Here is a 20,180-nt window from a genome sequence, read left to right on the forward strand (position 1 = left end):
GTAGAGTTGAGCAAATGTCACAAGAAGGTTTGGCAAATATTCACTACAGTTTAAAAATGAATTTGTATTGCTGTGCTCACACCCCTTTTATATTCCCTATCCATGAAAATTTGAGCTATTCAGTTTTACTAGGACAAGTGCTCACAGAGGGTAAAATTTATATTTGTGCTTCAAACTTCTTGAATTTTTTCAAAGAAATTGTGCCATCCTATAAGCAGAGACAGAGGATTCATTCATTTAATAATGCAGCTGGAAATTATTCACTCAGATCTAAGAAATAATACCCTCCTTCCTCTCGAAAGTCATCTCCACAAGATAGGCAGGGGTAGTACTACCCTAAATTCTCAATTGCTGAGGGACAATCTTCATGTATTGATATATTTGCTTTCCACAACCAACTCTCTGTATAACTTTTCATGTGTGATGTACTCAAATACTTGAATGCTAATATCTAAACTGTATTGTTAAATTTATTCACCTAAATTTGGGTTATTGCTGATTATGTACATATGTATCTTATGAATTTTAAAACAAACTTTGTATTTGTGGATAATCTAAGCACTATACCCAGATGTACAGACACTCTTTTCTTAACCTGTGTATTACATAATTTTTTAACATTGGGTTTAATAACATTTTTAAATCTGTTTTAATCTTGTTTTCAGAAACAGTATGCTCTTTACCTATGGTTGTAAATGGGATCTGAGCAAAATTATACAGACCTAATCCAAGGCCCATCGAAGTCAGAGGTAGTTTTTTCATTGGATTCAGTTGGCTTTAATAAGGTTATAAATGCTGGTTTGGCTTTCCACTGTCACTATTAGGTGCTTTGCAGAATTGGTTTACAAGGGTTTTCCAAATCTAAAGAGGGAGGGGGAGAATGTTTGTTTAGCTCCTTTGCGTCCTTAGCAATTGGTCCAACCTGCAAAACTCACAGACAGCTTCAGTTCTGGACTTCCTCCGAAACCAAGTTTGGGGAGGGCCAGATTCAGCATTTTGGATCAACTTCCTGCAGACCCAGGCCTGAACTGCAAAGTTTGATCCACAATTAAATCAGCTTTTGTTGGCTTTGTCCATCTTTATTCTTAATATCAGTATTAAGGCACCAACATGTTGGGGTTGTAATTAAAGCACAAACTGTCAGATCCATATCAAACAGAAACTTATCTCCATATTCTCCTCTTCTCTGTCTCCTGCATCCAATGGTTGTCTCGTGAATTTGGCTTGTAAACTCTTCAGGATAGGGACATTTTCTTATTACATGTTGGTACAGACCCTAGCACAATGGGGCTAGAGCCTCTAGGTGCTACCACAATACAAATAATGCAAAACTGAAATTTAAGCATTATAGTCTAAACCCAGCTTTGGTAAACTAAACCCACTGTTCTAAGGTAAGTTAATTTTAAAATTAATTGATTAATAACTCAGAAGTTGCATGTGAGCCAGACTGCCTGGGGACAGAGCAAATTCTGTTTTCCTTTACCACAGTGTAAATGTGGTATAATTCCATAGGTATGAATGGAGTTATGCCGGGTATACATTGGAACAGAATTTGGTTTTGTGAGTGGGATGTTAGATTTAATGATTGCTAAGAAGTGTAATTAAAAGATGATGTTAACAGAATATCAGATTTTCTGAACTCATGTTTGTTTGGTATTTTAATTGAAAATAAACAAAATCAGGAGTGCAAAAAAAAAAAAAAGTAGAAAAGATATGTGTGAAATATAATGATCATGGTCTACTTCTAAACAGCCAGGGAAATTATAGTCATCTTGTGTGTGGGACAGGAACAAACACCTCTTAATTGCACTTCATTATAACGTACCTTTCTCTGCTCAGTTGTATATATTAATTATAAAAATCATGTTGCAGAGACGAGAAGCTCTACAATAGTTTTTTTCTCTCTCCCTCCCTAATGCTGTCTGCAGAAGGATGGAAGAACAATATCAACTGTCATCCACAGAAAGAGCTTTCAAAGACAAAATCATAAAAAGAATGAAAGGCTATTTAAAAAAAAAAGGAGGAAAAATGCTTTGATTTCCCAGATTTTCTACTTATTAATGTTTAAGTTTCTCGCTTCTTTTTAAAAGTATCTTATCATACTGTTTTGTGTGTGTTATATGCAGGTAAGATCACTTTTTGATGACTATATAACATGACACATGGATTACGTAGCTAATTATTAACAGATGGAAGGTGACGGGATTATTATGGAAAAAGATACCACAGCAGCCCTCCAGGACTTGCATCGGTTATTCAGATAAGGTATGGAAAACATGATCGTGGGACTGATTACGTAAGTGGACATAGTATTTTGTATTTCTTCATGTAAATTGTAGTCTGGGAGATAGTTAACACACCTGAAAAGCTAAGGGCAATGTTTGCCTCTCATATCTTTATTGCTAAGGGCCAGATTCTGTGAGATTGGACATTTCCTCCCTGATTCTGTGGTTTCCCCAAAGCCTCCAGAGAGGTGGTGCTCCGAGAGACATGTGATATGCTACAAAAAACACTTTATTCTTATGCCATGGTGAATCAAGAGCATAAGGGTGCGTGGTTTGAATATTTAGTGTATGTAGGGCTCCTTACCTGGCAATGAGAACTGTCCATCCAGCACTGTCCAGGGCAAGAATAGATGTCACAGAGTATAACACAAGAAGAGAGCACTGTGATCATCTCATCTAATCTCCTGCGTAACACAAGCCACTGGGCTTCCCTGAATTAATTCCTTTTCGAACTAGAGCCTATCTGTTTGAAAAACATCCCATTTTGATTTTACAATTGGCAGTGATGGAGAATCCACCACTTTTCTTGGTAAATTGTTCCAGTGGTTAGTAACGCTTACTGTTTTAAAAAACAAACACACACACACACCCTAGTCTGAAGTTGTCTAGCTTCCGCTTCCAGTCAGTGCATCTCGTTATACCTTTGTCTGCTAAATTGAAGAGTCCGTTATTCAAGTCCATTGTTAAAGTTTTGTTCCCTATCCTTTATTATTTCTCGTGGTTCTTTCACGCACCCTCTCTGATTTATCGGCAACCTTCTTAAATTGTGGACAGCAGAACTGGACATAGTATTCCAGCGACAGTCTCACCAATGCCAAATGCAGAGGTCATATAACTTCCCTATTCCTGGTTGAGATTGCCCTATTTACATCATGGATCAGATCAGCCTTTTTGGCCACAGCATCACACTGGGAGCTCCTGTTCAGCTGATTATCCACTATGACCCCTAAGTCTTTTTCAGAGTTACTACTTCCCAGGATAGAGTCCCGATACTATAAGTGTGGCTTACAGTCTTTGTTCCTAGATGTATAACTTTACATGTGGCTGTATGAAAACACATATTGTTTGCTTTTACCAAACAATCCAGATTACTGTGAATAATCTGCTCTGAGAGTGGTGACTCAATATATTACATCACCCCAAGAACCACCTCAAGGGGTTTCTGACATTGTCACCCTCCTGACCCACCAGTGCCCCAGATGAGTAATAGTAACCCTGCTTCAGGGCTGCTATGGTGTGTGACAGTGGGGAGGGAGGATTCCTTGTTAGATTAAGGGCTCACAATAGAGCTGTTTTGCATCATATTACATATCTGTTTTGGAGCCATTTACACAATGGGCCAGTATTTGGCTATTTATCTGAAGTATCCACAGTGCAGATAATAGGTCCAAGATACCTATCCAAATAAATTGGTTAGTCTCTAAGGTGCCACAAGTACTCCTTTTCTTTATCCGAGAGGAAAGTATTCTTCTATTTACCCTCTCCTGGAGGAGAGTTTTCAGAAAAACAGGCAAATTGATGGAAATTCTAAAACAATTATTTGAAAATGTATTTGCTAAAGTTAAAGTTGCCTGCATCATACATGTATGACAAAAGCCAGGTTCTGTGCCTTAGCCCTGGAGGGGGTTAGTAATATTGTGAAAACTAGAGATCCCTTGAGGGACAATGATTACACAGAATCAAGGGTGCAATTCTGTTGGGTTTTAGATCATGCCCATCACTGGACTATCTGAGCAGCTGTGTATATGCACTGCTAGGAAGACCTCTTCCCTTTTTCCTCTCCCCACTCTGCACAAATGTAGAGCCACGCACTGTACCTACTCTAGCACTCCCTACATTTTTGGGGTGGGGGGGCTGGCTAGCATACCCAGCAACATCCAGTGGTCCCCTAAAAAATGTAGTCAATGAGGTGGCCAGAATTCCATCTTACCCCAGTTCCAGTATGGCGGCTAGTGTTTTGCAGCAGGCTCAATGGAGAAAGCACACTACTTCATTTTGCCCCACGTGTAAGAGTGCTGTTCCCCGCTCTCCTTATGGCAGTCTGCCGCCTTCTGCCCTGGGCCTCAGAGTATTTCCACTCAATCCCTGCATCGCACAGGTGCAACGTCGCAGCATGGCCCCATGTGTTTAAATCACTTTCTCTTGCGCCTTTGTTTATTGAAAGTGTCTCAAGCTGCTGCTGAACCTTTCAGTCAAATATGCTCACAGAATAAGCATGTTCAGACAATATGAATTTCAGCTTTGGATGCAACAGGTGCAGCAGTTTAATTTAATTTCCTCTGTTGTCCAAATACTATTCTCTCTTTCTACGAAAATACAGAGTTGCCAGTTGACCTTTGTTTCGTTGCACATCTCGTGCAGGGAGAGCCAGGCTTAGTCACCACTGAACTCCTGGCATATATATGTAATCACTAGCTACATTTGTTGTGTTTCCAACAGAACTTGGGTCTTGGTTGGGCAACAGAATGTTCTAGAGCTTGTGGGTGATTCTGCTGTTTAGTTTTGTGAATCTGCCTCACCAACTTCTATGCTCCACATCTTTCAAAGTCAGAACTGAGGGTGAAAAGTCTGCCCGTATAAAGGACAAGCCTGTTACCTTGGTATATGGACTTAAATTGATATGCTGTCTCCTGCCTGTGGTACTCACTGTTAACCCCCTCAGATTAGACCTAGTACTTTCCAAATGGGTCACTCAACTCTCACCTTGCACACCGTGGTCCTCGCTAGGTCTCACATTGCTGTGTATGGGAGGGAGGGTTCACCTACCTTCATGCCCAAGACCTTGAGACTGTTTTTGATGTAAATCAAGAATAGCTCCACTGCAGTGAATGGAATTACACGGATGTAAAACGTGTAAATAAGATCAGTACAGGCCTGTGAACCCAACCTCTTGTATATTCCTAGCTTAGCACCCACCATCCAGATCAGAGCTCAGTATTTTGCTTCAAAACAGCTGTTAGGAACTGTACTCACCATCATAGCTGTGATCCATTTCCCCCTCACATGGACAATAACAAGTTAGAGAAGAATTATTGATTTTATTGATTGCTTGACTGATTTATTTAAAAAAAAAAAGCTGAAGGGGCAGTGAGGTATAATTTAGAGCAGTCCTCACCCTAAACTGCATTACTGACCCCAACCTGGTCTCCAGAGCTAGGAATAGTAAAGTTGGCTTAAAGCCTTCTCTCCTTCCCCACCACCCAGTTTCTCAGCTGTGCTGAGTGGAGCTCTGTAAATGCAATGGTTGGCCTCCTCTTAAATGGTATGGGCCAAATTCTGTCAGTATAACTCCAATGAAATAGTTGATTCCAGTGGAGTTAGCCACCTGAGGCTTTGGCCCATAACTCCTCTGATTGTGAAATTTCCCCCAGCACTTTTCTATTTACATAATTGCCAAAATAATTTTAGTCTAAATATGTCCATAGCTTTCTAACGTCAGGAAGAGAAACACATAACACATGATACAGTTTTGTTAAACAAATATTAACTTGAAGGGAAAGTGGTTGAGGAGAGCGATTAGCCAGTCACTTTGAACACTTCCAAACAAGCTGAGAAAATCAACTTCTCAGAATTCACATAAAAAAAAAACATAATGTAGTTAATATTAAATAAAAAGCTTGTGCAACCTTTTACCTTTACAGTATGTGCTGATGTGTCCTTGATTCCAGTCCTGTTTTGTTTATGATTAATGAATGACTCACCTTGAAGTCCATTTAGCTCGATTCATTCCTCATTATGAATTTGAAGAGGTCATTTGTTTGGGAACTAAAAGAAAAGCCTCTTTGTATGTTGCAAAAATGTGAATAGTTTGATACAGTGCATATAGAATGGTAACATAGAATCAGAGTCTAAAGGATATAAGGCTGTGGTTTAAGTTTTATCAGACCTCAAATTGGTCAGGAAATCTCCAGGCTTAAAATTCAGTGCTGACTAAACATGCAAACTTGTTCAAGATTTCAGGGAAAATTGCAACTAAATCAGAACTGAAGTGGGAGGTGTAAGCTGTGGGGAAAGGTGTGAAGTTAGGCAAAACAAAATGGTGACATTTGTGCTAAATGTCATGAAACAAATTTTTGTGGCCAGAGTATGCACATGAAGCCCCCATTGAAGCCAACAGGAGTTGTGCTCCCATTCATTCAAATTGGGACTGCTTTGGGAAATGATCTACAACAGAAAAAAGGTTAATATTGACTGTGAAGAGGACAACCACATTGTGCACCACTTAAATCTTACCTTAGTCCCTCAAAATAGAGCACTGGTGGGATTTGCATGTTGTATTGCATGAAGGCCTTCTGCTGTCACCTTTGATGGTGGGCCTAGTGGTACAAACTAAGGAATGATCACAGTTTGTAAAATGTGAGACAAAATTCAGACCTGGTATATATGAAATTGCAGGTCTGAATTTGTCTTTCTAGCTGTTATCTTCCTGTTGAAAGAAAGTCCATCTCTCTTTCTTTTTCCATTTACTCCTCAGATATTTTAACAATCCACAACCCATGTTACTTCTGTAGGTAATGCTTTATAAGCAGTTGACAGTAAATATGATTAAAGTAGAATTCCAGTGATGTTACATATTACAGCCACATGGTCACCTAAATAATAAGATTTATTAAGCCAGTTTTCTTTCATATGGAATTTGAAATTTCATATAGAATCTTTCACATATAACTTGGCATTTCACCAGCCAGTTTAAAGGAGCATGCAGAAATGAGAACTCTTGAGAACTTTCCATAATAAACTTAAATCATAATTTAGAATCCCTCCCTTCTAAATGAGAGTCCTTGTTAAATGAGAGCAAAGCAATCTTCATTTTCCTATTCAGCAAATAAATGTGATTTCATTACTGCTGTTTGCATAAGAACTATGATCTGCACACACGGTGATTGATTTTTACATTTCATGATTCTTTGCAGCATATATGATTCAGGCTGATTCACCTTAATATTTGTGTTGTGAAGTTCTGTAGCTTATTAAGTATAGTTTGTGTCATCACTTTTAAAAAAATAGATAACTCTGAGAATGGTTAGTAACCGCAGGCAGACCTTTGGCCTCTGGTTTGCTTAATATTGTGGTTTTATGTTTTCCCCCAATTTGTTCAGAACTATTTGTACTTTGGATTATTAATCTATAACTAAACATTGTCCTTGGTGTTCATCTAGCTGACGATGTTTGGAACCAAACCAAATCTATTATCTTTTCTTTGAAATTGTGGAGGGCTTTTATTCCAGTGCTTGATTCAAGCTTCTTGTTCACTTACAACTTCACTGGAAACATTTCAGCTAAGCTGAGGCATTGTTTGGTCATTCAAGAGCAGTGATCAGGCTAGTTTTTGTGAGTGAGATACACAAAGGTCTGAATATCTCTTCCACAAAATCATGTAAATGAAGTTTTGTGAGATTCTCCCAGTGATGAATTACACACATACAGATGCGTGCACACCCATTTATCAAGTAAAGAATATATATCCCTTCATTTTTTAAAAATAATGAGGAATACTACAGCACAAGGAGACTCTTGACTTACTCTAATTTTCAGTAAAGGTTGATGGGAAAATGTGCCCTATCCCATGGACAGGCCAAGGGGGTTGCCCCCAGATTTCTCCTATTGTGTACTGCCGCCATGCCTTGGGGCACCACTCCCGCCCTGGCAGAACATGGGGCCTCTACTGCCATGAGGAGACCTTACACGTCGCCTACCACAGAAGGGGTGCTTCAGGACTGGTAATACAGATCAGCTGCATTACCTTTTGGAGGGAATCTTTGTGGTGCTATAGACAGTGAATATCTTTCCCTTTGGCTCTCCTTCTTCCCCTCCCCACCCCCCCCCCGCACACAAACACAGATGTGAATGTTGCTGAGAGCCCTCCACGGAGTTTGGTTGCATGTGGATAATACAATGGGTCTTGAAACCCATTATCTGGTGCAATATGAGAATTATAAAGAAGCATAGATTGAAAGAGAACTGTCTGGAAAGTTTGCACTGTATTCACTCAGAAAAGGAATCACCATAATGTCATGCCGTAGAGAAACTTTTGTGGCAAATGCTTTTGATTTAGGTGTTGCCTCCTGGCCTGAAAGTTTGAGCATGTGGAAGTGAGAAATTCTCTGCTGTTCATAAATTGCCTGAGAATAAAAACCAGAATCCTTAGCATCGTTGTGATGCCAGGGCTTCATAACTTCCGATCTGTCACTGTAACCTATACCATTGCCCAAAGCAATCTCCAAATGAGATAGTTCCATCATGGGTGTTTGGATAAAGATATCAACAATGTAGGGCGGGGGGGGTGGGTGTTTATGGTTCTTAATAGGGCTGTTGATTAATTGCAGTTAATTCACGTGATTAACTCAAAAAATTAATTACAATAAAAAAATGAATTGTGATTAATCGCAGTTTTAATCGCACTGTTAAACAATAAAACAATTGAAATTTATTAAATATTTTTGGATGTTTTTCTACATTTTCAAATATATTGGTTTCAATTACAACACAGAATAAAAAGTGTACAGTGTTCACTTAATATTATTATTTTTGTTACAAATATTTGCACTGTAAAAATGATAAACAAAAGAAATAATATTTTTCAATTCATCTCATACAATACCATAGTGCAATTTCTTTATCATGAAAGTGCTACTTACAAATGTAGATTTTTTATTACATAACTGCACTCAAAAACAAAACAATGTAAAACTTTAGAGCCTACAAGTCCACTCAGTCCTACTTCTTGTTCAGTCAATCACTAAGACAAACAAGTTTGTTTATATTTATGGGAGATAATCCTGCTGGCTTCTTATTTACAATGTCACCTGAAAGTGAGAACAGGCATTACACTTTTGTAGTCAGCATTGCAAGGTATTTACATGCCAGATATGCTAAACATTCGTGTGCCCCTTCATGTTTCATCTACCGTTCCAGAGGACATGCTTCTATGCTGATGACGCTTGTTAAAAATATAATGTGTTAAGTAATTGTATGTCCCCTGCATTCTGCCATATATTTCATGTTATAGCGGTCTCAGATGATGACCCAGCACATGGTGTTCATTTTAAGAACACTTTCACTGCAGATCTGACAAAACGCAAAGAAGGTACCAATGTGAGATTTCTAAAGATAGCTACAGCACTCGACCCAATGTTTAAGAATCTGAAGTGCTGTCAAAATCTGAGAGGGATGAGGTGTGGAGCATGCTTTCAGAAGACTTAAAAGAACAACAGTCCGATGTGCAAACTACAGAACCCGAACTACCAAAAAAGAAAATCCCCCTTCCGGTCATGCTGTCTCACTCAGATGATGAAAGTAAACATGCGTCGGTCTGCACTGCTTTGGATCGTTATCGAGCAGAACCCATCATCAGCATGGACACAAATCCTCCAGAATGGTGGTTGAAGCATGAAGGACCATTTGAATCTTTAACACATCTGGTCCGTAAATATCTTGCGACTCTGGTTACAACAGTGCCATGTGAACACCTGTTCTCACTTTCAGGTGACATTGTAAACAAGAAGCAGGCAGAATTATCTCCTGCAAATGTAAACAAGCTTGTTTGTCTGAGTGACTGACTGAACAAAAAGTAGGACTGAGTGGACTTTTAGGCTCTAAAGCAGGGGTGGCCAACCTGAGCCTGAGAAGGATCCAGAATTTACCAATGTACATTGCCAGAGAGCCACAGTACTTCGTCAGCAGCCCCCCCATCAGCACCTGCCACCCACCAGCAGCGCCACCAATCAGCGCCTCCCCCTCCTTCCCGATCAGCTGTTTCGTGGTGTGCAGTAGGCTCTGGGGAGGAGCGAGGACACTGCAGGCTCAGGGGAGGGGGCGGGAAGGGGTGGAGTTGAGGGCAGGGCCTGTGGCAGAGCTAAGGGTTGAGCAGTGAGCACCCCCCCTACACATTGGAAAGTTGGTGTCTGTAGCTCCATCCCTGGGTTCGGTGCCTATACAAGGAGCCTCATATTAACTTCTGAAGAGCCACACGTGGCTCCGGAGCCATACGTTGACCACCCCTGCTGTAAAGTTTTACATTGTTTTATTTTTGAATGCAGTTTTTTTGTACATAATTCCACATTTGTAAGTTCATCTTTCATGATAAAGAGATTGTATTGCAGTACTTGCATGAGGTAAATTGAAAAATACTATTTCTTTTAGTTTTTATAGCAGAAATATTTGTAATAAAAAATAAATAGAAAGTGAGCACTGTACACTTTGTGTTCTGTTGTAATTGAAATAAATATATTTGAAAATGTAGAAAACATTCAAAAATATTTAAATAAATGGTATTCTTTTATTTTTTTTAATTGCACAATTAATCATGATTAATTTTTTAATTGCTTGACAGCCCTAGTTCTTAATGAAGATGTAGCAATATGATGTCAATGGTGTAATATGGTGTTTTTCTTTTCTGTTTCTGTGTCACTATGGCACCATGTGACAGATGGTATAAAACAGCCCTCTGGGCTCCTTTAAAAAAATTAATTCAGTTATGAACATCTGGAAACACGAAGTAGTGAAAAAACTGAGCCTGTGAACAGAACTGTTAAAAAGAAGAGGAAACAGCGCTCTTCTTCAAGTCCGCTTGATGCAGGTTGCCAGTATGTTGCGTGTTAGTAAACCCCTCTCCCGACTGTAGTTTTAATTCCTGAGGGCACTGGATTTAGTTCTTCATGATTATTTTGTTTGTTATGTCTTGTCAATCTCTGAAAATCATTGTTTTGCTGGATAAGATCTGCAGAAAATAAATGCTTGTTTACAATGTGATTTAGCCAATGTGGTTCAAGGTCTTCAAAGGCTCAATGGACCCATTCCTGAACCCTTTACTCAGGCGGATCTCCAACTGGCATTAAAGAGGGCTCTGCCTGAGTAAAGTCAGGATTATGTGCCAAATCATTATGACACCTTCTGATGCTGTTTTTTAAGTACCCATTTCCTGGTTAGATATAAGGGAGCTGACGATCCTCTCATCTACACTGGTGTCTGTTGGAAGTATCTTCATTTAAATCAATGGAGTACCAGCACCATAAAAATGATGCTATTGACAGGAGACTCAGGATGAAGAGGACTAATTTTCAAGGAAGCCTCCACCTGGTTTTCATTTATGCACGTGCAACTTTGCATGTTCAATTTTCAATTGCTATGATAGTGTGGTGGATAGAATTTACCCTACACACACACCGCTTATTTAGAGAAAAGGATTTTGCCTGTTTATATGATACATCTTGAATGTGCAGAAGACAGTGCTTGAAAAATGTTCACCTGTATTTGCGCTCACAAATTTGAGAGTTAAAATAAATATTCTAACTGTACACAGTTAACTAAATTTGAAAATGTTGCTCATCTTTCTAAACAGCACCGAAGAAGTGGGCTTTGAGATTTAAAGGAAGAGTTATGAATGTACTTGCAGCACATTGGTCACAAGTGGCTGGCTTAGAAAAGTTTGAATTTCACCATAATAGCGTTTATGGTACTAAACTTCAAAGAACAGGAAGCAAAAGCACAAATAATTTGTCTTGTTCTTCTCTGTGATTTAACCTGGTCCCTTCTTCATGTGTGCAGAATATCTAATAAAATTATGGAATTAAGAGCTGTTGAAGCTAAAGAAGTTCAATGTGTAGCAGCTCCATGCAAATTTAAAATATGTGCTATGACTGCCATAGGTAGGAAACTTTTTTTTTTCCCCGAATCATTACAAAAAAAGACACATCTATCATTGCATTTTACAGGTATACTTATTATTTGTATACACATTGGGCTAAATTCTACAAGGATAAAAATCACAGTGTAAGTGGTAAAGTAGTATAATGTACAGTTATATAGAAAAAGGAGTGTAAATTACATGTCAAGGCTGTGTGTATAGCAGGAAAGCAACAATCAGAGGGTGTCAAGTAAAGTGTGGGATGGCCTTTATTTTACACCCTCCTTTACAATGAGATCTGTTTTTTGACTGATACCACACATGCAACTTACACACATACAACTGTAGAATTTGGCACACAAACTCTGAAGAGAGTTGTATAACATCTCGGCTTTTGCATAGTATGCCCATATGGGCCAGACTAATTCTTGTGAGCCTGTAATTCCAGTGGGCCAAATTTTGTTCTGTTAGATGAATGCAAATGCGGAGTGACTCCACTAATAGCAGGGGAGCTGCCCCCGTTTTGAACAAGTGTAAATGAGAGCAGAATGTGGATCCTGTATATAATAATGAAGCCTGTTTGATTCAAATAAGGTGACGATATAAATAACTTGCTTGCAGGCAGAAATAGGTGCCATAAATAACACTGAAAATAAGACTGCTTAAGCCTTTATAAGGCAGTTTCATTTCCTCAGTACAAGAGCAATTAATTTCCAAAGGTTTAATTAGCAATGCAGCAAGCTAATGAAAAATGGAAGCCTGGAATGCTTCAGAGAAGATGCCATCATAAAGTGTTTGTAATCCTTTTAATTTTACTGCTGTTTCTAAGTAAGACCCAATACTACAGATAGAAATGATGGGTTGGTTTTTGGCTAAAATTCCCATACGTCTCCGATAAACAGATATTCCATTCGAACTTCCTCTGTTAACTCCATCAGTTACCATGGAATGATTCTCTGTGCACTTGTTAAGTAAATGATTATTATAAGACTATGGAGACATGGTCAATCAATTTAACCCCTTTTGTCCAGCCCCCAAAATGGTTCCCTTCATTTGCCTAAATTCAGCTGCTTTTGAGAATTTTTTCAAGCTTGAAGGACTCTCTGGATGCATCACATTAGCAAACTGTAACCTGAGAGCAGGGCCTTTGGAGCAGCAGGACTGCTTTGGCCCCCCAATTGTTTTGCTAATCAAGATTATTGCCACCATTGAGATGTGGAAGTATAGCCTAGCTGACAAAATTTGTCAGCTTCCCATGAAATAGTTCTGTCAGTTTAGTCAGGGTGCTGGCTAATATTAACATATAAATGAAGTCTCTCCCCCACACCCCTTAATAGATGCAGAGAAAATATAAACACGCACAAAAAACCCCTCTATGCTTAAATCAAACAAGATTCTTTTCTCAGCTCTAGCCCATGTCCCTGAAAATCCTATGAGTAGTGGAGCTAAAAGCGGGGCTGGGGGGAGGGGGGAGAGGGGAGAGAAGAGTAGAATTTGCACAAAACTACTTTTAAGCCATAAAGCAGCAAAGCTCCACTCCCCTGCTGATAGCAACAGGAGATTGATTACGCCTGCAAAAGTACAAATGGTTGCCTGAATGCAAGTGGCAGACCTCCAAAGCAGCATGTTCTATGTGCTGGTTTTACATTTTATAGCAGAGGGCTTGGATACAAAGTGGAAAAGTGGAACAGAGGGTATGAAAGAGTTATCTTTGCCCAGAGGTCAAACATATGAGGACCGCCCCTGGTAGTTTTAGTGTCTGACCACAGAAAGATAGCAGAGGGAATCTAACCCCTTTGCTACAATCATCCCCTAACATAATTTCTCACACTGTCCTGTAACACCTGTTTTTTGCCTTTCACTCTGCTTTCTCATAATCAGAATACGTATTGTGGACGACTCACTCTTAATGCTCTTGCTTTTCCAGCTGACCTACAAGGTGATGTAATCTAATGCTCTTTTGCCCATTTATACAAATTTCACATTATTTTGTGAAAGGCAAAGGCACTGGATCAGTGGTGGCGCTTTTCAAATCCCAGCCAAACAAAATCATAAAACATCGATTCAAATTCAGACCTATTTTAATTACAAATGGAGCGACCCAGAGTTTTGCCTCTTATTTTCAACCTGATTTAATACAAAAACATAAATATCTTGTGATATTTGTAATCTGCAAGTCAGCAATATTGACCATTTGATACTAAATTGGCTCTTGAATGGCATCTATACAACAGCTTTGTGTAGTTAGTATATGCATTAGAGATGACTCTGATAACATGCTCAATAGGCTTTGCAAAGCATAGCTTTAAATAGAAGGAATCCTTCAATCACGATTTGTTCTTGCTTATTTGGGAAACAATCAGATTATTCCTTTGTGCCTAACTGTGACAATACTCTAAAGCATGAATGAAAACCCAAATATATGTTCCCCTGGTGGATTACAGCAGCCATTCATGTTCATTAGGCTAACATGAAAAATACTTTTAATATGTAAAATATCTGCCACTAAAGACAATATTAAGAAAACAACAACTTGGAAATAGTTTGCGTTGATAGTGAATTAACTATAGCAGAGTATTTGCAGGTTAGTTCAAAGCAGCCAGTTCTTAAAGAATCCCAGTCCAGTAGCTAAATTCCCTACTTCTTTAAAATTAGAAGCTCAGTAATAGAGAATGAAGCAACATGTTGCACATTTATTTCAGCTTCCCCCAACCCCTAGTGTAAAACAGTGAGTTATTTGTCCAAAATGCTGAGCTAAAAGGAACTTACGTTAAAGATGACTATTGTCATTAGTTTATCGCCACACGTTTAATGGCAGTCCATGGAGGGTGATGTTCATACTGAGACATTTGATCTATATGAATACTGTGCATAAAAGCATTTGATGGAGGAACTTTAGCAGTACTGCCAACCCCAAATGTTCAAAAATCATGAGTCAGGCTCACCAAAATCATGAGATTGGCTTTAAAATAATGAGATGATGTAAAAATAATAGATTTGGGGTTCTGTTTATTTGCCTGCGGCTTTTTGAGTCTTTGGGGTTCTTTTATTTGCCTGCTGGGGTCACATTTTGTAGCTTTCTCCACAGCCACGAGAGCTACAAACTTACTTTTTATTTAAGAATAAAGGCTGAAGTCATCACATATCCACTTGATTCTAGGAGCTGGGGCTTTAAGGAAAACAGTAATTATCATGAGACTCATGACAAAATCATGAGAGTTGGCAATACTGCTTTAACCAAAACCCCTTACCATCTCTCTTCTTAGCCTGCAAAAAGAATCAGGGTCCAGTATTTGTAAGTCTTGTTGGCCAGGACTGGGGAAAAAAATTAACAGTAACGATCAAATCAAATCTCCTTAGAGGTTGAGGAAGTCGCACCCTATCCATTTGAGAGTTGAGGTTTCAGAATTCACTGAATGCTCTGGAATTCTCCATGGAGTTTCACTAGCTACAGTCCATTAAAAAAACTTATTAATTCTATTACGGTGGGGATAAAGGCTCCATTGTGCAACACTCTGTAGAAATAAGTAAAACAAACATGGTCTTCCCTAGAGAGCTCACAATCTAGTATAACTTTCAGGACCCCGCTTCAGTGCTATTTCATCGCTAGCCTACATATTCATCCTTCATATTCATCAGTCCCATAGCCTCCCGTCTAGCCACAATGCCCATCAGCCAACAGAGTAATCTTCTGTTATAGGCATCATATGCAAATAGCTATGTAAAATATCATAGGACATAGTACTCAACAGTCAGAGGTCAGTCCTCCACTGAATGAGTATCTTTCAGGTCAGTGGCACTTAGAACTCATAAAAAACCACCAAATAGCACATTTATACTGCAATCATTTAGATACAGTTGACATGCTGTGTGCTAAAGACCAGATTTACTCCACAGGGCTTTCTTTCTCACCTTTGTTTCTGGTTACACACCCTCATCTTTGACTCTGAGTCTGCAGCACCTGTCAGGTGTGTAGCTCAACTAAGCAAAAGAAGTCCTATCCAAAAGGAAGTGTGTGGAACTTACCTCTGTTACTAGGATTGTCCAATTTACAAACTTGCCTTGGAACCAAAGCTGACTGTTGTTCACAATGGACTCCTTCATACCTTAGAGAGAACAGCTGCCTCACACTTCAGTGCACATGAACAAAACACCTGCTTAAGCCCAGAAAAACAGTAAGCAATGAGCCTGGCTTTATACTGGATGCTGTTTACACTTTTTTTTTTTTTGCAACCTATTAAAAGGTTTCTTTATTTTTCTACATGCTGTGGACATTTTCAACAGACTTTTTTTAACCCAAGTGCATATTTTTCTCTCTTTTTATAGAATATTAAAACACAATGCAGATATTTTGCTCCTCACGATTAGTGTAAGGAAAGCCTCAGAAGTTTGGTCTGGATCAGTACCACGGCTTAGCTCTCCATAACTTATTCAGTCTATGCTGTGTACATTGTGCACACACAGCCCTTAATTCTCAACTCACTTTTACCATGGTCAGATATTGAATACTGGTAAATTCAGTATTTTGTCCTTGCATGTGTAGATGCATAGATGCATTCAACTGCTTACACTTCTGAATGTCGCCAGAGTTGCATACATTCAATTTTTAGAGTGAGATCAAAGTAACAGCAGGGATTCTTCACGAGGAAGATTTGGTGTCTTTACAGTTTACATTGAAGTCATGCTTTTGAGTAAATCATGCTGGGAGACAGGCTGGCTCAGGAGGAAAGGTAATGAGTTAAAGGTCCTGATTCTAATCTCATGTACAGTACTGCAAACTGGGAGCAACTCCAATGAAATCAGTAGAGTTACACTGGTGTAAAGCGGGTGAGAGAGCATTGAATCCCACCCTAAAGTCACCAGTGGGAATCTTCTCTAACATCTTCCCTCTTAAGGTACAATTCATACAGACTGATCCCTCTTTCTCTATGGAGCGCCACTAATCTCAGTCGAATCGCATGTGCGTGCAGGGATCTGTCCATCCAGATCAGATTTCAGATCATGGTCTAGATTATTAATCACTGAAAGCTGCTACCATCTGCATCCTTGTGATGGGAGTCAGTAGTCTCTGTCAGTTACTAAGGGACCTAATCTATATCCAGCACTACCACTGGCATTAATTGTCTTGGGAGTCTTAGCAGAGGAGGCCAAGGACTGAATGGTTCCATTTAAATGAAATACTCTTTCCCCACTTGGGGTGGTCCTGCCAGATCAGGTCTGAGACACAACAGTACAGTAAAGATAGCACTACTGTTGCCTGTGCTGTGGATAAACAAACGAGTTCAACCTTCAAAGCTGTCGGTACTTTTCAAGTACTAAATTACATACACACACCAATTGTGTACTAATCCAAATAATTTTAATCTTATTTTTTATTTGCCATGAATTGTATTAGAATGGTTGGGTTTTTTTAAACAATGAGCATAACTATTTTATTTAACTAAGGGAAACTACTGGGAACAAATTCCCATTTACAATGTCTCTCTGCTGGAACCCACACGAGCAAATGCAAGCAATGCAATAAGGAAGATCAAACTTGTTACACTGCTGATATCCTAAGAGTTTGAACTCAGACCCCCTGCCGGCCTCAATTTTACAATGATAATCATTTCCTAAAATGTCTTCATTTTGTAAATGAAGTTGTAGCTCCCTCTGAGGCAGAGGTTTGCAAAGATTAAATCATTTACATTTCAAAGTGTTCATTTTTTTTTGCCAGTGTGAGAAATACTCAAGAAAGAAAACGAGCTCTCCTTTTAATTTTTCAAAGCCAGAGGAGCATTCATAGTGAAAATAATCACAGCCCATTACAGCAGCCTTGCTTGCCCAGTCCCACTTCAAAAGGATGAGCCTGTCTTTAGTCCATGGAGCAGTGAATGACCATTTAAGTGAGTGATGGCTTATTAATACTATGACTCAGCCACTTCCCGATAAGGAGAACAATAAGGGGTCAAAGCCTGAGCATCCCTTATAGGAATTAATGAGAACATGTTGCTGGTAATTTGGTCTTTTGCAGATTACATTTAAATTAAAAGGCCCTTGTGTTGGGCTTAATGGTATGACCAATATCCCCTATATTTGAAAGCCAGGGACCACATTTCTGCTGTTTACACCTGTGTAATTTCATTGACTGCAGTGGGGTTGCACAGGGAGCAAGTCACCATAGAAAGAAATAGAGTTGTCCCGGTGAAACTGCGAGCAGAGCCTTAAAAAAATTCAAAGAAGGAGCCACCTTAAATATGCCACACAGTCAAAAGGGTAGTTATACAGGATGTTGTACTGCCATGCACATGGCAAAGTCAGGACAGCACAAAATACTATTAGTATAAAGAAACAGAGATGTAGAGTCTGCCTAGGATGTCTGATTAAGAAATTAGATAGAAATTTGGTAAATTGGTTGATTCTTAAAAAAATCATAACAACAGCTTGATGTTGTCTTTCTCCTTTACTAGGAGCCAGTCAGCAGGCATAGCTGTGAGACAACCTGTAAGAGTCTGGGCCCATCCTTCTGAATTCCTCTAACCTCTGCTTCACCTTCACCCTTGTTTTCATTTAGCGACAAGTAGGTTAGACTCCTGGCTGACTAGCATATTGGCCATTTTATCGCTATTTAGAATGTTATAAGCACTTTCCAAACACAGATGAAGACACATTTCCTACCAACCTGCTCTCAGATCACGGATAGTCAGATGAGTCTACTACAAAATCAACTAGAAGAAAACATTTCCAACACAATTGTAAGGAAAATAGAGTTCAGTGGAAATATATTTTTCAGTGGACAATGGCAGTAAAATTGCAGAAATGATGCTAGTTTACAGTAGAAAGGTATAAATGTAATAGTGTTCTTGATGTGTTATTTATGTGTTACCCTTTAATGCATCCTCTTTTGTTTGCTTTTTTAATCTTTTTTCAAGATGGATATTGTTAAGTTTGACCTATTGGAAAACTCCTACAAAACTTAAAAGCAGTGAAACCAATCAGGTGCTATGGAAAAATAATATGGCTTGACTGAAACTACTTTTAAAACTTATAAAAATTAATGGAAGGATAATCTTTCTTTAGAATTCTGTAGCAGAAATAGAATTTTCTAATGTATGCTATAGGACATTTCCAATTACAGTGACAAGGCCCAGAAAATGGCAAGTTACTTGACAAGTGACTTACAATGAGAAGAGAGTTAAAAGATCTGCACTAGAGAAGGTGAGAACAGGTGACATGACAAAGGTATACAGAATAGTGACTCGACTAATGTAAATCAGTCACGCACTCCTTCTCAGTGATTATTATGTTGTTTATTTGTATAGTCATAACTCCTAGAAGCTTCAGTCAGGACCCCATTGTGCTAGGCGCCAGACAAACACCGAGCTAAAAGAAAGACAAGAAACAATAGATAGATACAGATGCGGGAAAGGGGGAGTACAAGGAAATCATGAGATTATATTGGTCAGCATGATAGGCAGTGCACCAGCAGCCTAAGCCTGGTCTCAGTGCACCAGAAGCCTAAGCCTTGTTAAGTTTTTGTAGGCCTCGTGGCAAAGAAGAGTTTTAAGGAAGATTATGAAGGAGCATAATGAGTTTTGTGGACATTTATTGGGGGCTTTTCCTAAATGTGAGGCGCTTCATAGGAGAAGAGACATAACTTATGTTTGGTATGATAGAGAAGAGAGAGTCTGTGATGTGAAGGGATGCAAAAAGAGGGGTATGTGGTCAAAGCAATGGGCTAGGAAAATGATCTTTACAGCAGCATTCTGAGTGGATATCAATGGATCAAGCTAGCATTTGTCAAGTCATAGAAAAGAATGCTGCAGTAATCGAGATGCAAGATGATGAGAACCTGAATGAGAGTTTTAGCTGTGTCGATGGATAGGAAAGGCTACATGTTGGAGGTCTTATGTAGAAAGACTCTGCAAGATTAAGCCATTATTTTAATGGAAGAGGGACACTCAATGAAACTGACCATTTGCAAAATTCAAACTTTTAGCAAACCTGTGGAATTCACTGCTGCAAGAAAACATGGTGACAGTTTAATAGGATTAAAAAAGTGGAGTGAATAGATACAAGTTTGAAATCAATAGCTGCAGTAAACTGGGAAATTAAGTCACAAACGTTTCAAGGGAATAACAGACCTCATGCTTCAGGACATAAAATACAAATCTTGAGTAATAGTGATAGGTGGCTAGACTGTGAGTGGACTACACATCCACAACATAGAGTGTGAGGGAGTAAGAACTGTCCACACCCCTTACACTTGGTTCTTGGCACATAGGGGTAAG

The 20,180-nt window shown here is 39.0% G+C and overlaps 1 long non-coding RNA gene across 1 annotated transcript in view; it reads left to right on the forward strand.

Annotated features, from left to right (window-relative positions):
- Positions 1-670: 670 nt before the first annotated feature.
- The window catches only part of LOC140896222 (uncharacterized), a 45,976-nt gene continuing 26,466 nt past the window's right edge, over positions 671-20,180 (forward strand). The window contains exons 1-2 of the long non-coding RNA XR_012154469.1: positions 671-749; positions 2,127-2,265. This is a non-coding gene — a long non-coding RNA (uncharacterized lncRNA). The remainder of the gene's footprint in view (positions 750-2,126; positions 2,266-20,180) is intronic.

Source organism: Lepidochelys kempii, chromosome 12 (genome assembly GCF_965140265.1).
Source record: "Lepidochelys kempii isolate rLepKem1 chromosome 12, rLepKem1.hap2, whole genome shotgun sequence".
Classification (NCBI taxonomy): Eukaryota; Metazoa; Chordata; order Testudines; family Cheloniidae; genus Lepidochelys; species Lepidochelys kempii.